The sequence below is a fragment of the Phascolarctos cinereus genome, unplaced genomic scaffold, assembly GCF_003287225.1.
Source record: "Phascolarctos cinereus isolate Bilbo 61053 unplaced genomic scaffold, phaCin_HiC Scaffold_540;HRSCAF=1167, whole genome shotgun sequence".
NCBI lineage: Eukaryota > Metazoa > Chordata > Mammalia > Diprotodontia > Phascolarctidae > Phascolarctos > Phascolarctos cinereus.
The window spans coordinates 1,175-11,035 of NW_027555892.1; the positions used below are offsets into that span (position 1 = coordinate 1,175).

General features: G+C 37.0%; 1 long non-coding RNA gene across 1 annotated transcript; it reads left to right on the top strand.

The window, feature by feature from the left end:
* The first annotated feature begins 1,154 nt into the window (after positions 1-1,154).
* Positions 1,155-6,717, top strand: LOC144457401 (uncharacterized). Its single transcript, XR_013486706.1, has 2 exons — positions 1,155-4,742; positions 5,383-6,717. It is a non-coding gene; the product is annotated as an uncharacterized LOC144457401 (long non-coding RNA).
* Positions 6,718-9,861: the final 3,144 nt, after the last annotated feature.

The window sequence follows — 9,861 nt, forward strand, 5'->3', positions numbered from 1 at the left end:
AGGCTTTAAAGGATTGGCTTGGTAGAGAGACAACTAAGGCCACAGATAGACACCATACATTTGGGAATGTTGGTAGTGCCTGAAAGAAGAAATGTGGCTTTGCTCAGAATGGAGTGTATTGGTTGGACAGGGATTGGGAACATGGTTTAGGGGCAATGAGATGAATTAAAACCCTGAGAGAAAGAGTTCCTGGATAACTAAATAATTAATTTACCAAATAGGCTAGCTTATAATAGATAAATTGATGGTCATTGGTCTCTTTCCATAACCAAAGGGAAAACCACGATATAAGGGAAAGCTTAAATACTTTGGAAAAGGAGTTGACCCTGACAGGTGAAAAACAACCCTGATTAGGGAACAATTAATTAATAATTAATTAACATATGGGGTGGGTTTATTAATGAGGAGGTAGGCTAAGCTCCTCCTGCTGAGGACATAGCCTGAACACAAGACTCAGCAACCTCCAGAAATCTGAACAAAGGAATCCAGCTTTACCTAAACCACTGTGGTTGGATTCATCAGCTGGTTTGCCCTGAACCACAAGGGAGGGGTAGCGCATTGCAAGGGCATAAATCTAATGCACTAGGACTGGAATTCACCTAGATACCACTCTGTTTACACTTTAAACAGAAGTAAGGTGAGATATGTGAGATTGTAGACCATCAGTTTGGCACTTAGAAAGCAACTCAGCTGTACTCTTTTAAGTTTGGGGTTTTCTTGCTTTTCACCTGAAAATGGATCATGTCCCAGGTCTACTCAGCTTTCCTTTGTCCTGTCCAATGGAATGGAGTGTGTTCATTTGCCACAAATTGTTGACTAGGCAAAGCTAACCCAAAAGGAAAAGATAAACTGCTGAAGAGTTTAGCCTAGAAGAACTCCTGTTCCTAAGTGTTTTGTCTTCCAAATACATCCAATGTCTGTCACCTTTGAATTGGTGGACCTAGTGTATTGGGGACTGACTAAATGTTTCAAACAGCTTTATTCTCTTCAGCAAACTATCAAGTCCAGGAACTTGCTGGCTTTGACTGGCTTAGTAAAATCTGTCAAGGAATTCACATCCAGGGGGCATGAGCCTGCAGTCCCATGACAGTATCTTTCCCTTGATCCACTTCTCCTTGTCTCCTGCTCCCTCTTATGTGGTCTTATTTTTTTTATACTGTGTGATTGATTTGATGATTCTGCAAGTCACCTTCATTAGGGTAAAGTCCAAAGAGAAAGAGTCAGCTTAGATCTATTTTATACCAAATTAAATAACAAGAAATTACATTATGCTTTTGCTAGTTCCATCAAAAAAGATTGATTGGGAGATTTATTATAAAGCCATACAAGGTTTAAAAAAATGAAGCGTGAATAAGTCCAAATAAGGATAGAAATGCTTTTTCATTGTGTGCATGTGTATTTATTTGCTATCCAATTTCTATGTCACCCTTCCTAATTGAAGAAAAATTACATGCTAAGAATTATAGCATTTTCTAAATGTGATTGCAAAAATAGACATTTCTCAGCACTACATGAATCTTTTACAAAACTAACTATGCATGAGAGCACAGATGTATTGAAAATGATTGTAAAAAGACAAAAGTATTTATTTCATCCTTTAAAAAACCATAACACCATAAAAATAGTCATTGGTTCCAGGACCACTAACATTAAACACAGATCTAAATGGAACCTTAACAACAAAGTCCTAAAGAAGGAGGAGGTCAAATTAGATATTATAGAAACAACAAATAATGAAGTTAAAGAAAATGATAATTGATCAATTAATAAACATTTGTTAAACATCTACAGTGTATAAGTACTATGAATACAAAACGAGAAGAGACAATCCCTGCCCTGAAGGAACTTAACAATCTTTTTTTGTTGGGGAAGGGGAGGAATCGAAGCCTTACTTTAAAAGTTTTTTTTTAATGTTTTGGTTTTTTTTCTCCAATTAAATATCAGACATTTTAAAACACTTTTTACATTTTGAATTCCAAATTCTATCCCTCCTACTTCACCCTCCCCTCCCCTCTCCCTGAGACAATAAACAATCTGATATAGGTTATTGTGGTGTCCCAAGTGGGGAAAAGCCATGAAATATAGTAATAAGTGAAAAGCCATAAAACTTAAACTCGGTGAAAGGTAGCAGCCCAAAGATGGTGACCCGTTAAAAAAAATCATAACTTAGATACTGCATTATCACTTAGACAATGAGTCATAACTTAAGATACTATGACTGATGAAAGCCATAACAAGATTATCATTATCCATATGTGACTGCTACATGATCAGTACACAAACTTATGTTTGGCATAACATTGGCTTAATGCCCAAGCCCATTACTAAGCAGAAAACCAAAAGTATCCACTAATCAGAACAGATGCACTCTCTAGCTCCTCCTCCCTTTGTCTGCTTTCTGTAATTACCATGGGGATTTTGGAAGTCTTTTTCAGGGATCCATTGAATGGTCTGGCCACTGCCCCAGACTGAAGATTGCCCCTGTCTTGTAACTATTTCTAATTATTGATTAAACTATGACCTATAATCAATCTGGATATCATTGGCATCTTCCTTTGGTATCAAAAGGAACATCTCATGGTTATGGGGCAGGTACAGGGTTCCCCAGCCAGAGGAATTCCTGTTAACAATTGTCTTGTTAATTAAACCCCTAAAAGTTAAAAAAAAAATTCTTTCTCTCCCTCTACATTCCTGAACTGTGGCCAAGTTCTGGTGTGTAAAGTGACAGACAAGAAAAAAGAGGAGGAGGGACCTTTTTGCCCAGAATGACAAATTTATTAAGAGAGATGAGTTTATGGATTGTGTCTGTGAAAGTTTTAAGGTGAAGAGAGGGAAGAGGCTGTACTTTGGAACAGAACTGGCACTTAACCCTTTCCTGGCTCACAAAAAGGGGAAACATTTGTGTGAACTGGGAAACAACCAAAAGTTAATTGTTTGGAATGTCTAGCTAGAATTTAGGGAGTGTTAGAAACTAAAGTTAAGTACTGGTCAATTTTAAAATAACTTTTTAAATTGGTATGTTAAAATCGGAAATATGACTATAAATTACATGAGACTCCTATTCATTTTAAGGAATCATATAAAGCTGTGAGTAAATTGATAAGTTATGGGTTCCTTCTGAGATTGTAGAACTGAGATTTGAACTAAATTAAAGCATGCTCTTAAGTGTAATAATTGGGGTAGATCAAAACTTAATATCAGATTGCCACTTTTACCATCTTTGGCAGTGGATATCCTGGAAATAGTGGACCCCATAATATGAAATCATTGGAATAAGTAGCATTTGTATAAAATATATAATGCTACAGTCAGTCTTAAAATCATAACCCAAGATTCTGTGTAATACCATTTGGAACATAAATCTAGGTAACTGAATTCATTCTGGTCACATTTTAAGTGAAAAATTGTCTCTCCTAATTTTTAAGATAAGTCAGAATATATTATATGATTTCACACTAAGACAAATTGGGAAAATACATAGATCTCAAATTTGTTGACTGGGTGACCTTAAGCAAGTTACCTCAGTTTACTTCACATGAGTGTAAAGTGCCTAACACAATGCCTGGCAGAGAGAAGGCATTAGAAATGTTAACTATTATTATTAGTTCCTTAATTAGATGTGACCAGTATACAATGCCAATGGTGAGGAGATACCCGATTTTCTGTATAAGGTAATTTGGAAATGCATGCAACAGGATGGAAGTCACCTGATTGGTAATGGGTTTGTTTTAAGTTTCAAATACATAATAATGCTTCAGATTGGTAAACTTTTGTGTCAGGTATGTCAAGCAACTTTTCATAATTTGGATGTTGCAAAAGTATCAACTGAAAGAAACCGAAAGTGGAAAAAGTGTTTAAAACCAGTTATGTTATTTTATTAGCCCTGCTAACCACTGTCTTGTAATGTTTTCTAACTGCCATTTGAAGAACTGAATATTTCTACCTTTTCCTGTAGTTAAGAAGAAGTTACAGGTAAAACGATTTGGCTATCACTTATAAAGGTTGTAGATTGTTAGCTAAGTTGTGGTTATTGTTTTAATATTAAAACCCAAAGCTGGTCATTGATTACTATGTGTGGAAAGGAGGGGATGAGGAGAAACCTTTATTCAGATTGTTTCAGCCCATTCAAAGCCGTCCTCCTTGGGGTATGTGAGTGTGCAGCAGGGTTAGTCTTTTCCATCTTGGAGGTGGTGGTGTTGTATCGAAGAGCACAGCCCACAGCAACTCTAAGGGTAGATGGGTTGGATGCCCTGACTCCCTTCCCTTAGGAAGATGGCCAGGGTTTCCTCAATGTAGGGCTATAAAGGGTGACTAGAGGCTCCATGTGCCAGTTACCATATACTGGGGTCCAAAAAAGTAAACCATGTCTGCTGTGGTAGATAGCAGTGCAGAATGCATAATGCTATATGGGAACCCTGAAAGACATCCTGGCAAGTGGGTAGCCATAGAAGGATATGGGAGAAATTTAGTCAATGCAAAACAAACTAAATTAAGATAGAAAATAGGGGAGTATGCCAGAGTAGGTGGAAGTCTGGAAGAAAAATATATCATGGGATAGGGAGGCAGGGGTGTCAGGATCAGCCCCTTCTCTGAGGTCCTTCTCAATTCCTCTTAATTTGTAAACTTGCCAGGTTCCTGGAAATCATCTGTGTGAGCAAGGTCATCAGCCCTGGGAAAAGAGCTGGTTATGGAATTCCTAAAGAATGAACTTGGCTTGCTGAGGATTTGAAAGTTTATATATGGTATAAAAATGATTTCTAATGATTGGTTTTTACAACAGGATAAATTTAAATTTGAGACAAAAAGAAAACAAGTGAAAGATAGAGTAAAATCTCTTATGCATTTGAGTCTTGGTAAAGTTTTATTTTTTATTGCAACTCCATGACAGTAAAAATAATTGTATCTAGCCATAATTAGTGAAACTTGGCATTTGAGGTCAAAACTCTTGGGACTGTACCTGATTTTATTTTGAGGTTTGAATTTAACTATAGTTGTCTGATGAATCATTGAGTTTGTAATCCACTGTTCAAGAGAAATGCCACAAGCTACTTAGAGGGAATACGATCCTGAACTATTACAGGTAGAAGTCTGCATCTGGTAAAAAGTCTGAGAGGACCACCTTGGCATCAACCTAAGGTTACATCCTCCTGGTTAGTTTCTTCATTGTGTTCCTTTGAACAGGAATGTTTCCCACCTGACTATTCCTGAATGTGGTGGTGAGGTAGAATTATTACTACATGGTTGGTTGTTAAACTGTGACTCTTGCCTGAAACCAACCACAGCTAAGGATGCTTTATCTTGTCATATATGTGCCCTTAGGGTTAAGCCTGAAGGATTATTTTGATGCTGTTATAATCATGTCTTTGCTTTTTCCTTTCGTAGCAAATTCCCATAATCAGAGCAAGTGGTAAGTAAAAGAGAGGAGCACAATACAAGTATGTGAGACCTTGCTGTTTTCAATCTGAATGTGTAGTCATTCCATATCCCAAATAACTAGGTAAATTAATACTCAGGCTTTGTCATATGCCTGCCTGCATAGTCATGTGAAATATTAAGTCCCTGAAATAACCCATTCTTTCTGAATAATTAGGCAAAGATAAAAAAAGATAAAAAAGTTTGTGAAACGAAGATATGAATTTATTAATTTGTGGGATGGAAATTAGAGGCATTTTCAGTTTGGTTTGGGGAGGAGAATTTCAGTGCAATCAATTTTCTGAAAGGGATGTAACCTTTTTTTGTGTTACATTGTTGGAAGTTAGTTTCATTCAAGATTATTACTAATGTGGTACAAACACATTTTATTATAAACAACTTATTAATATGTACTGTTTTAGAATTAAGTATCCTCCCAAGTCTTTAATTTTAATTGGAGTAAAGTCAGCTTTTTATAAGTAAGATTCATTTGTGTAACTATTGGACTCAGGAATGGAAAGCTTCTTCCTGCAAAAATGTTGTTACTTATATTTTCATGTATAGGATTGAATCCTCAATAGCATCTGATCCTCCTAAAGGAATTGGAATCACTGTGGAAACTTTTAAGAAAGTAACAAAATCAGGCAGTCCTGTATGTCAAATGTAAATGATTCTAATGGGGCATGTAAAACCTAACTTTTCTGAAGCTTCAAGCAAACTCTGAGTTCCTGCTTTGATGCTCCCTTGTTAAGACAAGAATTCTTAGATTTCAACTAGTTTTTACAATATGAACTTATTATTGGAGAAGTAAAATTTGGGAAACCATACTAACTTGTATTGAGATCTGTTTTGTCAAAGATTTTAGCAGGAACATCTAAGGAGTCTACATAAGCAACTTGGAAACAGAAAAACAATTCTACTGAAGAGTTGCCCCTGAGGACAAGACAGTTTTCAGACTGTCCCAAGAAAAGATGTTCCAGAGACCATACAACTACATGGAACATCTGGATTCCAAGATGAAATTAATTAATTAAATGGACATTGGGAGTGGGTTGATGATCATCATAATACACTCCTCTCCTTGAGATATAGGGGGAAATTGAGAAAACCAAATTATTCTGACCCCATTTTGTAATTGATTCTATTCTCTGTCACCCCCAATATATTGTAAAACTGTCCAAGCCGTGTTTATCTCTGAACGTAGTTCAGAAAGTCAGCCTCCCACTAATCCTCAAATGCCATTGGTTCTTCTTTCACCTCCCCAGGGCTGGGATGGAATAAAATTATAACACTTTTGGTAATTTTCTTCTTGGTGATGTTGTTTTCCTATCTGTGGTTACATTGCTTGTGTGGTTTATGCTTACAAATGGGACCATCCTGACTGTACCACAAGAAGGCCCTCGACACCCTAGTATAGAGCCACACCAGGGACCTTGTGGAAGACATTTGGAAAGAATGTGTGGGAGGCTTTTCAGAGGTGGATTGTGCAGTCCCAATTGGGAAAAGGCTATAAAAACTTGAACTCTGTGAAAGGTGGAAGCCCGAACATAGTGCCTTATTAAAAAATCATTACTTAGAGTCATAACTTAAAATATTATGGCTGATGAAAGCCATAATGAGAATATCATGACCCATATGTGCCCAGTATATGATCAATACACAAACTTGTATTTGGGCATAACTTGGCTTAATGCCTAAGCCCTTTATTAAGCAGAAAACCAAAAATATCTGCCAATCAGAAGCGATGCACTCTCTAGCTCATACTTCCTTTGTCTGTTTTCTGTAATTACCATGAGGATTTTGGGAGTCTTTTGTGGGGATCCACTGAACTGTCTGGCCACCATCCCAAACTGAAAATTACCTTGTTTTGTAAATATTCCTAATGAATGATTAAATTACTACCTATAATCAGTCTGGAGATCCTTTGCCTATTCCTTTGGTATCGAAAAGAATAACCCACACTTATGGGGGAGGAATAGGGTTCCCCAGCTATGGGAATTCCCTACCTGACAGTTATACATGTGTAATCCATGTAGAACATTTCCATATTTCTCAATTTGAGGCAATGCCCATTCAATGATTAAGGGTAGGTAAGAAATTAGGCAGAGGAATGGTCTCCATTAAGTAGTCAAAAAAAATCAGTCTGGGAGGGGAAGACCCTCAGGGTTTCTGGCCAAAACAGACACAATTGCTATTTACATTCACTCTGAGCCAATCAAGACCCAAACAATGATCCAGTGGCCCTTGGCCTGGGACCTACTGTTGTCCAATCAATGCCATGGTCTCCCTCCCACTGCATCCAGGGTAATCTCCAGTTGTTCTGAGATATATATATATATATATCTTGCCATTAGAGCCAAATGGTTCTGGAGGAGAAGGTGAGGCTGGTGACTTTGCACAGCCCTCTCAGCCCTCCCTCATTTAAATCCAATTCACTTGCATGTCATGGCATCACCTCCCTGATGTCATGGTCCTCTTTGAGAATGGAGGATAAATAACAACAAAATGTCCATATGTTTCATTTTGTGGAAGAAAATTCAAACCCCCACCCATCCAAAAGAAAATGAAATATGGTATGCTTTGGTCTGTGTTCAGATGCTATCAGTTCATTCTCTGGAGACAGATAGCACTTTTTCAGCATGAGTACTTTGGAACAGTCTTGGGTTATTGTGTTGCTGAGAATAGCTAAATCATTCACAGTTGTTCATCATAGGATATTGCTGCTTCTGTGTACAAAGTCCTCTTGGTTCTACACAATTCACTTTGCATTGTGAGTTCATTTCAGTCTTTCCAGGCTTTTCTGAAATCACGCTGCTTGTCATTTCTTATAACACAATAATATTTCATTGCATTCATATGCCACTTGTTCAACCATTCTCCAACTGATGGGTAGAAATGTCCACTTCTTATCCACCACAAAAGGAACTACTGTAAATACGTTTGTACATATAGGTCCTTTAGCTTTTGTATTGATTGCTTTGGGGTACAGACCTAGCAGTGGTATTGCTGGATCAAAGGGTATGGACAGTTTTATTGCCCTTTGGGTGTAATTTCAAGTTACTCTCTAGAATAATTGGCTGATTTCACAACTCCATCAATAGTGCATTAGTGTCCCAGTTTTCCCACATCACCTCCAACACTTATCATTTTTATTTTCTGTCATATTAGCCAACCTGATAGGTATGAAGTGGTACCTCACAGTTGTTTTAATTTGCATTTCTCTAATCAATAATGATTTAAAACGTCTTTTTCCTATAACGATAGACAGTTTGAATTCTTCTTCTGAAAACTGCTTGTTTATATCTTTGACCATTTATCAATGGGGTAATGATTTGTATTCTTATAAATTTGATTCAGTTCTCTATATGAGAAATAAGGCCTTTCAGAGATCGTTTCCCCCCTCCAGGTTCCTGCTTTCCTTCTAATTTTGATTGCACTTGTTTTGTTTGTGCAAAACCTTTTAAATTTAATACAATAAAAATTATCCATCTTACATTTTGTAATGATCTCTGTCTCTTGATTGGTCCTAAATTCTTCCCTTCTCCATAGATTCCACAGGTATATTATTCCATGCTTCCCTAATTTGCTTTTGGTACCATCCTTTATGTCTAAATCATACACCCATTTTGACCTTATCTTGGTATAAAGCGTGAGAAACTACTATGTGTAGTTTCTGTCATTCTGTTTTCCAGTTTCCCTAGAAGTTTTTGTCCAATAGTGAATTTGTGTCCCAAAAGCTTGGATGTTTGGGTTTCTCAAAAACAAAATTACTGTGGTCATTTACTACAATATATTATGTACCTGATCTATTCCACTGAGCCACCACTCTATTTCCTAGCCAGTACAAAATTATTTTGATGACTACTTCTTTATAATACAATCTGACATCTAGTAAAGCTAGATCACCTTCCTTCAATTTTTTTCACTGATTCCCTTAATATTCTTGACCATTTGTTCTTCCAAATGAATGTTGCTATGATTTGTTTTCTAGCTCTAAAAAGTTTTTGATGGTTCTATTAGTCTAGCACTGAATAAGCAGAATTGTTTAGGTTGAATTATCATTTTTATTTTATTGGCTCAGCCTATTTATGAAACATGTGACTCTGAAGAATTTTATCACTATTAGAGCAATTAGAAGGAGTATACATAAATAGAGGGTCCAGGTGTGGGTTGACTATGTTGGGGTGAGAAATAAGACTGCATTGGGAGAAAAGGGAAGAGAGAGAGAGACTGGGGTAAATTATATCACAAAAAAGAGGTGCAAAAGAGCTAATACAGTGGAGGAGAAGATGGGGTTGGTGAGCAGCCTTAAACCTTTCATCATAATTGGCTCAAAGAGGGAATAACATACACACTCAATTGGATACAGAAATATATCTTACCCTTTAGGGAAGCAAAGAGTGGGGGACTGAAGAAAGAGAGGGCCAATTGGGGAAGGTAGTGGTCAGA